Raw genomic sequence first — 15,605 nt, 5'->3', positions numbered from 1 at the left:
TATATATATATATATATATATACACACACACCACGTTTTCTTCATCCGTTCATACTTTCGTGGACTCTAAGCTCGCTTCTGTGTCTCGGCTATTGGGAACATAATGCTGATATGAACACGAATGTGCAAATGTCTCTTTGAGATTCTGTTTCCGTTCTTCGGGGTGTATTCCTACTGGCAGGGCAGAAGGGTTCCAATTCCTCTGCATCCTTGTCAATGCTTGTTATTTGCTATTTTTTTTAGAGCAGTCATCTTCGTGTCGATGAGGGGATATCTCGTTGTGGTTTTAATTTGCATTTCCCTCATTATTAGTGATGTTGAGCACCTTTTCATGTGCGTGTTGGCCACGTGTATATTGTCTTTGGAGAAATGTCTGCTCAAATTCTTCGCCCATTTAAAAAAATCTAGTTGCTTTTTTGTTGTTGAATTGTGGGAGCTCTTTATATATTCGGGATATTAACGCCTTTTCAGATGTATGATCTGCAAATATTCTCTCCCATTTTGTGTGTTGCCTTTTCACTGCATTGATTTTGTCCTTTGATGCACAGAAGGTTTCATTTATTTATTTATTTGTTATTGATTTATATATTTTTTTAATTTTTTTTTAACATTTATTCATTTTTGAGACAGAGAGAGACAGAGCATGAACATGGGAAGGTCAGAGAGAGAGGGAGACACAGAATCCGAAACAGGCTCCAGGCTCTGAGCTGTCAGCGCAGAACCTGATGCGGGGCTCGAACCCATGAACTGTGAGATCGCGACCTGAGCCGAAGTCAGACACTCAACCTACTGAGCCACCCAGGTGCCCTGATGCACAGAAGCTTTTAAGTTTGATGTAGTCCCATGTATTTGTTTGTGCTTTTGTTGCTAAGCCTTTTGCATCATATCCAAGAAATCATTGCTAAATCCAACGTCATGAAGCTTTTCTCATGTTTGTTTCCCTCTGCCTAGGATTTTTATAGCTTTAGGTCTTTTTTTTTAGTGTTTATTTGTTTTAATTTTATTTATTTTTGAGAGAGACAGAGTGTGAGTGGGGGAGGGGCAGAGAGAGAGGGAGACACAGAATCCGAAGCGGGCTCCACGCTCTGAGTGGTCAGCAGAGACGTGGGGCTCGAACTCACGAACCTCGAGATCACGACCAGAGCCGAAGTCGGATGCTTAACCGACTGAGCCACCCAGGTGCCCCTAGTTTTAGGTGTTATAGTCGATCTTAATCCATTTTGAGTTATTATTTATTTATGTATTTATTTTACATGTGGCTATCCAGTTTCCCCAACACCATTTGTTGAAAAGACTGTCCTTTCCCCATTGAGTGGTCTTGGCCCCTTTGTCAGAGATCATGTGACCATGTATGTGAGGGCTTATTTCTGGACTCTATTCTACTTATTTTATTCCGTTGGTCTATATGTCTGTCTTTTTTTTTTTTTAATTTTTTTTAACGTTTATTTATTTTTGAGACAGAGAGAGACTGAGCATGAACGGGGGAGGGTCAGTGAGAGGGAGACACAGAATCAGAAACAGGCTCCAGGCTCTGAGCCGTCAGCACAGAGCCCGACGCGGGGCTCGAACTCACGGACCGCGAGATCGTGACCTGAGCTGAAGTCGGACCCTTAACCGACTGAGCCACCCAGGCGCCCCTATATGTCTGTCTTTATGCCAGCACCGCACTGTTTTGATTACTGTAGCCTTGTAATAACTTTGAAATGGGGAAGTGTGAATCTTTGAACTTTGTTGTTCTTTTTCAAGATTATTTTGGCTATTCGGGGTCCCGTGAGAGTCCGTATGAATTTTATTTGTTAAAACATTATTTAACACATTTTTAAAAAAAATGTTTATTCACTTTTGAGAGAGAGAGAGACAGAGAGACAGAGCAGGGAGAGAGGGAGACCCAGAAACCGAAGCAGGCTCCAGGCTCTGAGCTGTCCGTACAGAGCCCGATGTGGGGCTGGAACTCACAAACCAGGAGATCATGACCTGAACTGAAGTCGGATGCTTAAGTGACTGAGCCACCCGGTGCCCCTCCAGGAATGGACATTTTAGATTGTTTCCAATAATTTACCAAAAAAAAAAAAGGTGCACTGAAGAGTCTTATACATAAGTCATTTAGCATATGTGGGAGTATCTCTGTATAACGAATCCCTAGAAGCGGAGTCATTTGGTCAAAGTGAACAAGCATGTGTGATTCTGATAGATGTTGCCAAATTCCCCTTTGCGGGGGGGAGCCAGCCGACACCCCCACAAGCAATATCCGACAGGGCCTGTCTCCCCACATCCTTGCCAACTCAGAGTGCTATTGAACTCTTGAATTTCTTGCCCAACTGTCGGGTCAAAATTGGCATCCAAGTGTAGTTCTTTTTTTTTTTTTTTTTTTAATTTTTTTTTTAACGTTTATTTATTTTTGAGACAGAGAGAGACAGAGCATGAACAGGGGAGGGTCAGAGAGAGGGAGACGCAGAATCTGAAACAGGCTCCAGGCTCTGAGCTGTTAGCACAGAGCCCGACGCGGGGCTCGAACTCACAGACTGTGACATCATGACCTGAGCCGAAGTCGGACACTTAACCGACTGAGCCACCCAGGCGCCCCCCCAGTGCAGTTCTAATTTGCGTTGCTTTTGTCATGAAGAAGAGACAAAAGTCATCTGTATTTTCTGCGATCCCTTTGTGTCCATTGTCGTTTTTTCGAGTAGTTTTTTTTTTTTTTTTTCGTGTTTCTTCCCAGGAACACTTTACATATTAGGAAAATCAAGTCTCTGTGGGTGATTTGAGGGAACAAACGTATTTTCCCGGTTTGGCTCTGTCTATACCCAAGCAAGCAAGCAAACACAAAGACCTCGGAAGTATAACATACACAGCAAAGCACCAGATCAGAAGCGTGAAGCTTGATGAATCGTCACCGAGGGAACCCACCTCTGTCACTTCTCGATCGCTGCTTTATCTCGCTGGGGCTTTTGCCTGGAGAAGTTTTGTATTTTTACCTAGTGGTTTATGGTTTTCATCTAAATTTTCAGTGTGATTCAGTGTAAGGTGTGATCTCTGGCACAGCCGCTTATTTATTTATTTATTTATGTATTTATTTGTTTATTATTATTATTTTTGCCCAGATGGCAAAGCCTCGTCCCGCTGCCGTTTAGTGAATACTCTGTATTTTCTTTGCTAGTCTGAAATGGTGCCACGGCCTCAGACTTCCCCTGGTCTGTGTTTTGGATTTTTCTGTTCCCTTTGCTAACGTCTGTCTGTTCTTGGGCCACGTCACTTGGTGATCTCTGATTTGGGGACTTAGCGGATGCCTCTGTGCTGTTTTACACGTAAGCTGTAGCTGTTAACAGCTTGGACCCTCGAGCCCTCCGTTTGAATTACAGACTCGAGCAGCAAGGGACTTCATCGCTCTGCCTCCGTTTCTTCGTCTATAAGGTGGGGATAATAACAGTACCGACCTCCCAGGGTGGCTGGTAGGATTAAATAATTTAACGAATTATGTAAAGTGCCTAGAACAGTGTCTGGTATATAATACACCCTAACCGTTACCCGGTTTGTTTGTATTATTTCAGGCCCCTTAAAATTTTTTTTTATTTTACTTTTTTTTTTTAATTACATTTCTTTATTTTTGAGAGGCGGAGCGTGATTTTTGAGAGGCAGAGCGTAATTTTTTTAAATTACTTTTCTTTATTTTTGAGGGGCAGAGAGAGAGGGAGACGCAGAATCCAAAGCAGGCTCCAGGCTCCGAGCTGTCAGCACAGAGCCTGACGCGGGCCTCAAACCCACAAACCGAGAGATCATGACCTGAGCCGAAGTCAGACACTCAACCGACTGAGCCACCCAGGTGCCCCATTTCACTCTTTTTTTTTTTTTTAAAGTAAGCTCTGCGCCAGACGTGGGCCTTGAACTCACGACCCTGAGATCAAGAGTCACAGCCCCCACCGACTCAGCCAGCCAGGGGCCCCGAAGGCCACCTTTAATCCTCCCGTCAGCTCTGTGATGTGGAAAGAATCGCTGACCCTATTTGTGGATGAAGAAACCGAGACTTGGAGCCGTGAAATGACTCGCCTGGGGCTTTGGGGGGCAGCGGCACCGGTTTTGACAGGGGCCTTCCCATTCCTGCGCCGCCTCGAGCGGCTCCCATGGGTGTCAGGGGCCTCCTTTTCCTCCCTCTCCCCCAGCCCAGCGGTGGCTGTGGCTGATCCTCAGAGAGGAAATGTCACCTGAGGCCCCGGCTGCAGGGGGATGGGATGAGGCTTCACCAGGCAGCCTCTGCAGCAGGTCCCGTGTGAAAAGGCCTAGGGGACCCGGGGTGGGGGTGGGGGGACTGGGGCCTCAACAGCTCAGTCCCTTCCTCCAGGGCCTACTCAGCCGCTGCAGGGAAGCCGGGTCTCCAAGGAGGCAGGCGCCTGCTCTGGGCATCCCCAGGGCCCTTGAAAGAGACCTCCAGTCTGCCATGCACCGCACCGGCTCTGTGACCGGACCTCTCTGGGCCTCGGCGCTCTCATCTGTGAGACGGGCCGGTCGCAGTACATCTCAAAGCAGAGGATGGGGGCGCGGCCGCATGGCGCGGAGGGCTGATTTGTGGCGGCCTGTTCACTCGAGGCGGTGTGTTCTGTTTTCTGCCCCCCACCCCCCCAGCAACGCAGAGCCCAAACTGCCAGTTCAAAGGCCTGTGCCAGGTGCAAGGCAGAAGGGACTGGGGAGGGAAGGCCAAGTGCGACCAGAGAGGAGAGGGGATGGGGAGAGAGTGTTGGAGTTGATGGAGGTTTTCCTCTCTACCTCTCCTTGAGGCTCGCCCCGCCCCGGGGTGAGGCTGGGCGGAGGGAGGGCGGAGGGAAGGGGTCCCCAAGGAGTTTGCAGCCTCTTTTTTTTTTTTTAAGTTTATTTATTTGTTTTGAGAGAGAGAGAAAGAGAGAGAGAGAGAGAAGGAGGTGGGGAGGGGCAGAGAGAAGGAGAGAGGGAGAGAATCCCAAGCGGGCGCCTCACTGTCAGCATAGAGCCTGACGTGAGGCTCGAACACAAGAACTGTGAGCTCGTGACCTGAGCCGGAAGCAAGAGTTGGACACTTAACCGACTGAGCCACCCGTGTGCCCCGAGTTTGGTGGCTTTGAGGGAAAGGGGAGTCCACAGCCCCTCCACGGCTGGATTTGCTAGGCATCCCCTAGTCGCACTGCCAGATTTGGCAAAATAAAAATTCCAGATCCAGGGGCGCCTGGGTGGCTCAAGTCGGTTAGGCGTCTGACTTCGGCTCAGGTCGTGATCTCGCGGTTCGTGAGTTCCAGCCCCTCGTGGGGCTCTGCGCTGACCGCTGGGAGCCTGGAGCCTGCTTCCGATTCTGTCTCCCTGTCTCTCTGCCCCTCCCGTGTTCATGCTCTGTCTCTCTGTCTCTCAGCAATAAATAAATGTAAAAAAAAAAAAAAATTAAAAAAAAATTCCAGATCCAACATTTGGGACGTACTCGTACCAAAAACATTATTTGTTGGTTGTCTGAAATTCAGATTTACCCAGTGTCCTGTGGTTTGTCCAGCCAGCTACCCACAGGCATGGAGGGGACAGAGCAGAGAGAGAAAACGGGAGGGCATCTGGGGGGGGAAGGGGGTGGGGGTATCCTTTGCATAGTGAAGAGGCCTTCCAGAAGTTTTTGCAGGCTCCGACGGGGACACAGAAGGTAGCTGGGAGGAATGGCTGGCTGGAATGGCTTGCCACCAGGGAGGCTCGCTCTTCTCGGGGGTGATGTGACCTTGGAGCTGAGGGCTGGTGCCCAACTGGGCGTCGAGCAGGAGGCCTGAGGAACCACAGCAAGAGTGAACGTGAGGAAGCCTTGAAGCTAAAGAGAAACCACAGCACTCGGGTGGCCCCGCCACCAGGGCAGGTGGAAGGGGATGGGGGATGGGACTGAAGCGTCAACCAGCCTCAGCTCGGTCCAAACCTCCCCCAACCCCCACCTGTCTTATCACTGTAGCGGGCTCCTACTCACCCCTCATCGGCCCTGTGGGCCTGGGGTCCTCAGGCCAGCCCAGAGGCAAGCAAAGGGGGAAAACACCATGTCCTACAACTCCTGGGACTCAGAGCCTTCAAAGTGACTGAAAAATCACCGGTTTGGACTGAATTTCCCCAAACGTATCTTGATTATGTTGTCAGAGGCAGTGGGGAGCCAGAGTCAGGAAAAAGACGTTCGATCGGTCGGAAAGTCAAGTTCTACTGTTTTCTTCTGCTCTTGGGTCCTGTGGACCGTCTGGCTTGCTCTGCGCACACAGATCACCTGCCCCAGGAGCTGGAACAGGGCCTTGGGCGACAACTGGAAAGCCCAGGGCAGGGCATGCAGGGGGAGGCACCCCAACAGGTGCTCCTTGTGACCCTGACCCTGAGGTCCCCCCGGGGTGGGAAGTGAGAGCTGGCCAAGTGTTTACAGAAAGGCTGATATTTGCAGGGGATGCAACTGTTTATTTTATTCTCAACAACCCTCATAATGGAGTATGGACTGTGGGCGGGCTCGAGTGCTTTCTAAACCCCAGTTCAGTTCATGCCCATAAGAGCCCTTGGAAGCAGGATGACTGTTATCTGCACGTGGCCAACAAGGGCACTGAGTTGCAGAGAGGTTAATTTAAATGGTTTGCCCAAGGTCACACATCCAGGAAGGGGCAGCTCCCAGGGCAGGCCAAGCCCAGCCTGACCACTCAGCAAGCGCCGGGCCCCAGCCCTCAGCACTGTTCATGGGCAGGAAGCTGGACCCTTGGCCAGCCATCCGGAACGTAGGATATGTGTTGAGACGTCCGGTAGGACAGGCCAGGGGCTGGGATCTGGGACGAGCATGGAAACAGGGCACCATTTCTGTTCTTGCAGAGCGCTGGGTCCAGATGGAGAGACAGACGCAGTCACAACCCAGTGCACACACATCAATGCTACGAAATGAGCCTCTTTAGTGAGCATTTACTGTGGCCACACCCTGCTGTACGCGCGACTTATCTCCTTATCCTTGCAAAAACCCCTTGAGGTAGCACTGGCCTCATTTTGTCGATGAGTAAAGTGAGGCTCAGGGAGATTCAGTAAGTTGCCCAAGGTCACAGAAAGCAAGTGGCAAATTTGGGGCTCGTTAGGGGAAGTGTGGGGTTCAGCGGGGGGCACATCCCAGAGGGCTTCCCAGAGGAGGTGCCGCTGCCCTTGAGTTGTCCAGGAGAGGGGATTGGTCCAGTAGAGAGAAGGAGGAGCGGGTTCCAAGCAAAGGAAACCACCTACAAAGGCCTGGAAGCTGACCGGCCTGGCAACCTGGGGTTGCTGCGTGTGGCCTGGCCAAGAGGTCACCTGTGCTGAGTAGAACTGGTCCCTTCCCCAGATGGTGGCCCCCGCTCGCCGCTCTCAGGGGCTCTGGCTCAAGGTGCAGGACCGGGCCCAGGGCAAAGACTCAGCCTTGCCCAGCCCTTGGGACAGTGTCGGTGCTGGAATGCCCATCACGGAGGCGGTCCAGACTCCCTGCTCTGTCCTTTGCGGACTCTGTGGCCTTGGGCAAGTCACTTCCCCTCTCTGAGCCTTGGTTGCTTGAGCTACCTCACGGGATTTTGTGAGGCTTACATGTTTTAAAAGATACAAAGGGCTCAGGGCAGGGCCTGGCTGGAGTTAGCACTCGAGATGTGCCAGCTGTCACTGGTTTTGAGACCATCCTCCTGACAAATTCACTGCTTTCACTTGGGTTAAGGGACGCCAGCAGTGGTTATGGAGCCTAGTGGCCCCCAGTCACCCGGCCCCCAGCCCGGGACTCAGCCTTGCCGGTTCCACCACCAAACCCTCACCCCCCCCCCCCCCGGGGCCCGAGTCCCAGTGGGGGAGGCACAGGTGCCTCTGGCTGGGGACATGGAGATTCCTGGCAGTTGGGGGGAAGGGTGGGAACCAAGAGACGCGGTGACTAAGACGGGAACCCGAAATGCACTCACACAGAGAACGCCTCCAGCAGGTGGGTTCTTTCCCTCGGGCTCTGGTGAGTGACTCATGCGGGGGCAGGTACAGAAGGTGCTAGGGCCCAAGGGGTGTTGCTTGTCCTTCCCAAGAAGCTGGTCGCACCGTGGGCCAGGGAGGGCTGTGGGCGCCTCCCAGGCTCTAGGGCTGGGGAATGGATAGGCCCTGTGACCGGGAGGCCTGGAGTCAGAAAGACCTGGGTTCAGATTCCAGCACGGTCATTTGGAAGCTGTGCGACCTTGGGCAAGGAACTTCCCCTCTCTGTGCCTCAGTTTCCTCTCCTGTAACATCAGGCCAATTAAATCCACCTCCCGGCACTAAAGCCTTCCTATCGTGCTTTGTTGGATCTTGGTGGCACCCCACCTCAAGGACCTGCAGGGGCTCCCCCTTGCCCACCCAACAGAGCAGGGCCTTCTTCTGTTAGGAGCTGGGTGGCACATTTGCGGAATATCTGCAGACTCTGTGCATCTTTTCTCTTGTTCAAACCTCACACAAATCTGTTTTACAGCCACGAAAGCAGCCCCACACGGTGCTCAAGTTGCCCAGGAACAGACCTGGGTTTCAAAACTTCATGTATCCTCTCCGTCGCATACATAGCCTCGCCCAGTTAGTACAACGGTGGGAGGATGTGCCTGGGTGGCTCAGCCGGTTGAGAGAGTCCAGCTCTCGATTTCGGCTCAGGTCATGATCTCACGGTTTGTGAGTTCAAGCCCCGAGTCGGGCTCCACGCTGGCGGTGGGGAGCCTGCTTGGGATTCTCTCTCCCTCTCTCTCTCTGTCTCTCAAAATAAATAAATAAACGTCTAAAGTAAATAAAGTGGCAGGCGTTTAAATGCAGGTATGTGGTTATTACAAAGAAGAAAGGAGGGAAGGGGAGAAAACCAGGAATCACACTGTAGAGTCTCATCTGTGCCAGGTGACTTTCCCAGACAGCCTGGCCGGCTCCAGAATCGCCATTAAGGAAAGAAAGTGCAGTGGGTGCCCCCCACCCCCGCCCCCGCCTTAGCCAAGCTGAATCTTGGTGACCCAGACAAGTAAGTTGCAAACCTCCCTTAATTTGGTTCCCTCTGTGTCCTAACTTACATTTATGTTACATCCTGTTTTGTCTTGTCTTGTTACATACCTTTTTTTGTATGCATAAAATTATTTGTAAAGGCACCAGGCCCTGATGATTTCAAAGACGAATTTAGCTAATCTTCTGATAGTTTAAACTGATAACAGCAAAGGTAATTCTGATGCTTCTTAAATGATTCTAGGTCACAGAAAAAGACAGAAACTCTTCCATTTATTGTATGGAGGCAGCGTGACCTTAACATAAAAACTTGAAAAGCAAATAAACCCACCAACACATTTTAGCAAGAACAAGAAACACAAGCCAGTAAAGCACAGACCCCACTCTCTCTGATTTTGACGCAAACATTCCAAATCAAATGCTAACAAATAGGGGCGCCTGGGAGGCTCAGTCTGGTAAATGTCCTACTTCCGCCCAGGTCGTGTCTCATGGCTCCTGAGTTCAAGCCCCACATCGGGTTCACTGCTGTCAGCACAGAGCCCACTTCGGATCCTCTGTCCCTCCTCTCTTTCTGCCCCCCCCCCCACTTGTGCTCTCTCTCAAAAATAGACATTAAAAAAAAAAGAACAAATGCTAACAAATAAAATATGGCTGTATATCAAACGAATAACATACTTTGAGCAAACAGAGCTTACTTCAGGAATGCAGGACAGGTTCAATGTCAAGTAATCGATCAACATACAATATCAAGTAACTGATCAACATAATTGTTTACACCACGTTGAGACAGGGTAACAGGGGCGCCTGGGTGGCTCAGTTGGTTGAGCGTCTGACTTCGGCTCAGGTCATGATCTCGCCGTCTGTGAGTTCAAGCCCCGCATCGGGCTGTGTGCTGACAGCTCAGAGCCTGGAGCCTGCTTCAGTTTCTGTGTCTCCCTCTCTCTCTGCCCTCACCCCCCTCCACTCTGTATCTCTCTCTCTCAAAAATAAACAAACATGAAAAAAAAATTAAAAAAAAAAAGAGAGAGGGTAACAATGTGATCATATCACTTCAATAGCTTTTTCTTTGAAAAAAAAAAAACTACTAACTAAAACAAATAAATTACTGAAGTATGATAAAGGTTCTTTGCCAAAACTAACAGCAAACATCATTCTAGATACTAAAGCCATTTCCCTTAGAATCAAAACAAAACAGTGTTTTTGGAGGTTCTATCAAATACACCAGGATAAAAAACAAAAAACAAACAAACAAAAAAAAAAAGAAATGCTACTGAAAAAGAAGAGATAAGGCAACTTGATATTATAAGAAATCGTTGGCTAAAAACAGAAAAAGGAAAAGATTTCATTCACATGTATATTATTAGGGGGATACATCTAACAGAGAAGGTGTAGGACCTCCGTGAAGAAAAAAGATGTTGAAGCATAAAGAAGAAAGAGCTAACGTCGGAACGTGGGAGGAGCCCCCACGTGTGATTCCAGTCAAAATGCCAGTGGGAGGGGCGCCTGCCTGGCTCAGTCGGTACAGCAGGTGGCGCTTGATCTCGGGGTCATGAGTTCGAGCCCCAGGTTGGGCATGGAGCTCACTTAAAAAAAAAAAAAAAAGCCAATGGGGCCTTTTAAAAATTAAGTACACACCTACCTAACCTGAAGATGCTCCGCCTCATCAGAAACCAGAGAAAGGCAAATGAATGTACCGATGAGTTAGCACTTTCTACTGAGAGGTAGGGCAACAATGAATGGCTAGTGGGGTTTTGGGGGAGGCACTCCGTCATTTTTGCTGATGGAGAGGCAAACTCTTACCAGCTCTTTTAGAAAGAAACCTCGCAATATCCCATACAATTTGTTTGCAAGAACTTAAAACAGTTTACTTCTTGTGCACCCTTTATTAGCTTTCTCTCACAAAATGTGCCCACAAGAAAGTGAATCAAGTAAGAGAAACATAATTCGAGACACGAATAGGAACTCCAACATAGAAAAGAGGGAAAGGGACTCCCCGAGGAAATGAATGAGAGGAGACAGACCCCGGGAAGAAACCGCAACAGGTCTGGAGAGCAGTTGGTTTGTACTGGAGCAAGGCAGGGAGGGGGGCTGGGCTCTAGCAGTTTTCTAGAAGGTTAAATTTGGAAAGCACTTAAACAAACCGAATCCCTTGGGAAACGGTTTGAACAACGAGTGGAGAGATTGGGGTTGCGTTACTAAGGACATAGATGATTCTAAGCAAACGGAAAACAGAAAATTCCTAACAGCAGGAAAACGAAAGATCGTGCAGAAAGGAAAGGTAATCAGAACTTCTTACATGGCTAACGTAATAATAGGGAATAACAATGTTCGCTGAGATTCTTGGATGGACAGATTAATGTCTTCCATCGCATTTGGGAAGTTTTCAGCCATAATTCTCCACATTTTTTCCCCCCGCCCCAGTAAGTTTTTTGAAAGAGGATCATGGAGCAGATTTGCAAGCAGAAACAAAGTGAATGTCTACCCAAGCGACGGTTGAACGGGGTGTACTAATATCACGCTGCAAAATGACATGGCAGAGGGCATGGGTACACCGAGGGTGCAGGGTTGCGGCCAAACGTTGCCCCCCACCACCATTATCCACAGGAGACTACCCCTTCTCAGCCAATTACTTCGGGTGGGGCTCTGCTTCCAGCTCTGGGGTGGTCATGTGACAAGGTCACATAAGAGAACTGCGTTGTGGCCATGCGATTGGATCAGCCATCGATGCAGGACCCAATCAGAACCAAGCAAGCTCAAGGTTGCCTGGGTGGCTCAGTCGGTTGAGCGTGGGACTCTCAGTTTCGGCTCGGGTCCTGATCTCAGGGTGTGTGGGTTCGAGCCACACCACAGGCTCTGTGCTGGTAGTGTGGGGGCTGCTTGGGATTCTCTGTCTGTCTCTGTCTCTTCCCCTCCCCTGCTCTCTCTCTCTCTCAAAGAGAAACTTGAAAAATTTCAAAAGAAGAATGAAGCAAGCACAGAGAAAGCGCCAACTGGGATGGGCAGGGCTCACACACGCTCTCCCGTTGGGCGGCGCTCTTGAGAGGCTGGAAACTTGCGGGGGGGGGGGCGGTGGTGGTGGCCATCCTGCACCACAAGGAGAGGAGAAGTCTAGAAGAAGTCTACCCAGAAGAAGTAGATCAGTTGGGAGAGAGAAACCCATCGTGGTGTTGAAGTTGCTGCCTTTGCATTACGCTGCACCTGAAGATTTTTTTTGTTTTCGTTTTGTTTTGTTTTTTTGGAGAGAGAGAGGACACAAATGAGCAAGGGGCGGGGTGGGGTGGGGCGGGGACAATCTCCCAGAGAGAGAGAGAGAGAGAGAGAGAGAGGGACAGAGAAGCAGCGCTCACGCGATGCAGGGCTCGAGCTCACCAATGGTGAGCTCATGACCTGAGCTGAGGTCAGACGCTTAACCGAGGGAGCCACCCAGACGCCCTGAGGTTGGTTCTATTTCGGGACTTTTCTTTTTCAAATCAGCCAGTTTGAGTTGGGTTTTCTGTTGTTTGGGACCACATGGGTCCTGGAGAATACTCTGGTAATCTCAGCTTCAGAAGGGAGCAGCCAGCCCCAGAAGGGCTCAGTGGCTTCTCTTGATCAAGGTCACTCGTTGGTCAGGAGTTGCTGTTAAGGCAGGGCCTCATAGACATCAGTGGCTTCAGGGGTCTTACGGATTAGGTTTCTCTGGATATTAGTTAGGGCTCCTTTATATGCAGGCTGCAGACACCAGCCTCAAATGGATTTATGAGCATAGATTGGCTCATTAACTGCAAAACCCATTTATATCTAATTTCAGTCTTGGATCCTAGTGTTCAAATAATGTCCTCAGATTCCCTTTCTCTTAATCTATTGGCCCTGCTCTGTATAGGTGTCCTGTTCCGACAGAATCTACCCAAGTGGTGGCAAAGTTGGTTACCAGCAGCTCCAGCCTTTCCTCCCACAAACCTAGCAAATCTTATGAAGACAAGAACATTTTAGGGGCGCCTGGGTGGCTCGGTCGGTTGGGCCTCCGACTTCGGCCCAGGTCACGATCTCGCGGTTCATGGGTTCGAGCCCCGCGTCGGGCTCTGTGCTGACAGCTCGGAGCCTGGAGCCTGCTTCCGATTCTCTGTCTCCTTCTCTCTCTGCCCCTCCCCGGCTCACGCCTCCGTCTCTGTCTCTCAAAAAGGAATAAACATAAAAAAAAAAAAAGAACACTTTACCTAGTAATAGGTGTAGGAAAAGGCCAGGAGCTGCCTCACTTGGGTCATATGCCCATGCCTGAGCCAATCGCTGTGGCCGAGGAATGGAACGTGCTGGTTGACCAGACCTGGGGCATGTGGCCACCCCATGGGGCCAACGGGGGGAACCAGCCTGAACCATATGGATCAAGAACATGGAAGGAAAATTTGAGGTGCTGTCAACCAAAAGGGGGGGGGTGAGTGGGTGCTGAACAGGCAAAAATAGCTGTCGTCCACTACCTTTTATTCTATTCCCAGTATCCCAAGGTCATTATCACAGCTGTAATTAAATAGACCCCTAAACCCTCCCCCTTCTTCAGGCACCCTGTGTTTTCCTTTAACATCAAAATAGAACGACCTGAAGGGCACCTGGGTGGCTCCCTTGGTTAAGCCTCCGACTTGACTTTGGCTTAGGCCATGATCTCACAATTCGTGAGATCGAGTCCTGAGTCGGCCTCTGCGCTTGAGAGCTCAGGTCCTGCTTGGGATTGTCTCTCTCTCTTCTCTCTCTCTGCCCCTCCAGTGCATGTGTGCTTTGTCTCTTAAAATAAGTAAACTTAAAAAAAAAAAAAAAGAAAGAAAGAAAGCGGTTTACCTTAAAAAAAAAAATAGAATGACTCGAGCCCCGTTACCACCTGTTAGGGACAACCAGGCCCCTCCATGATCTCCCTGAGGATCTCCAAGCAGGGCTCACAGTCTCCTGAGTCGGGTCACGACCAGCCTACTTCTTTATTATTATTATTATTATTAGCTTAACTGAGGTATAATTGACAAAACCTGTATATGCTTAAAATGTACGACTTTAGGTTTTGAAATATGTATACATTGTGAAATGATCACCACAAGCTAATATACGTATCGCCTCACATTGTGTGTGTGTGTGTGTGTGTGTGTGTGTGTGTGGTGAGAACACTTAAGACATGCGCTCTGAGCAAATTTTGAGTATACGATACGGTATTGTTAATTACGCGGCCTACTTCTTTGGCTGTCCCCGTACGCTCTTGGTCGCTGGAGTCGCCAGTCTTTTCTGCCCTTCTTTGGCTCCAAAGGAAAACCCCCGAATTTCTCCATTGCCCTCAAAGATCCAAAAACCAAGGCTGGGTGATGAACATTTTCCTCCCCCTCAACTGCCGGTAAATAACTCTCAATTACTTTTCTTACACCCACATTTCCACCCCAAACCAGGCACTAGATGCGGGGAGGGAGGTAAGGCCCTACATTTTTTGAGAGAGACATGCTGTTTGGAGACTCTGTCGCTCAGTGACGAGTGGGCATCGCGTGAAGGGGATGATGGGACGCTGAGGCTGCCCTTCTGGTCCTTGCGTCGGCATGCTTAGCGGTCACTGGCCGGTAGCTGGGGAAGCTTGCATAGCAGTTAAAGGGCATGTTGGGAAAAAAAACGCAATCGAGAACAAAATCCTTTCCCTTCTTTAAAATAAAAAATTGTTTGAAAATGTTTATTTACCTTTCAGAGAGATAGACACAGTGTGAGCAGGGGAGGGGCAGAGAGAGAGGGAGACACAGAATCCGAAGCAAGCTCCAGGCTGCGAGCTGTCAGCACAGAGCCCGGCATGGGGCTCGAACCCACGAACTGCGAGATCATGACCCCAGAGGAAGTCAGACGCTCAACCGACTGAGCCACCCAGGCGCCCCCATAATCCCTTCCCTCCTGAAGTTCAATGTTACTGGAACTTTTCTGATGGACTGAGTCTAACCTGAAGACTATGGGGGGGAGAAGACACCAAGGGCCCTTGAGAAGGAACTCACCATGATCAAGGGGACGTTACCCACCCTACATGGAAAGGGTTGCAGGGGTTTGTCTTGTTTAAGATAGGGTGTGGGAGACGCTGGAAACCCTTCTGGCCAAGCCCCTGTGGCCTTGACACAGGGGTTCATCAGTGATGCTAAGCAGCAGGACGAAGCAACAGCGGCAGAAAACCGAGGCCCCCTAGTGGTAAGTCCCGGCACTTCTCTGACACTAGGGCAGTTAGAAGGTGCTATTCGTACACCCACCGAGCGGGGAAACAGGGCCACTGCTGGCATTTGCAGACTTCCCCTCCACCCCTTAATGATCCATTTTAAAGTGTTCTGTTAAGCCCCTAGGTATCCACTCTTATCATCATTGCAGGGAAGCGGCAGATGTTTTGAAACGGCAGGGTTTTCCTTTAACATATCCTAGCTAAAATTCTTGGGTATGAGCCCTTACCCCTGTGATCTAGTCGGAGTAGATTTGTTTTTCTCTTTTCTTACGGTTTTTCCTCTCTATTTTTTTACATGGATCATTACGTAATCTAGTGGATGTCTAGTTTCCTCTTCAGCAAGTAAGCTTCAGGGGATAGGGGTCGTTGGTCTTATTCATTGCTGGCTCCTCGGCCCCTAAAACAGTATTGGGCATTCATTCATTAAGCTGACGGATCGCTGGGGAGTGTCTGTCCTGTGCCAGGCCCTCCA

This window comes from Panthera pardus, unplaced genomic scaffold (assembly GCF_024362965.1).
Source record: "Panthera pardus isolate Hobbes unplaced genomic scaffold, ASM2436296v1 HiC_scaffold_5, whole genome shotgun sequence".
Classification (NCBI taxonomy): Eukaryota; Metazoa; Chordata; class Mammalia; order Carnivora; family Felidae; genus Panthera; species Panthera pardus.
The sequence above is the reverse complement of the archived record's forward strand: the minus strand, read 5'-3'. Positions refer to the sequence as shown.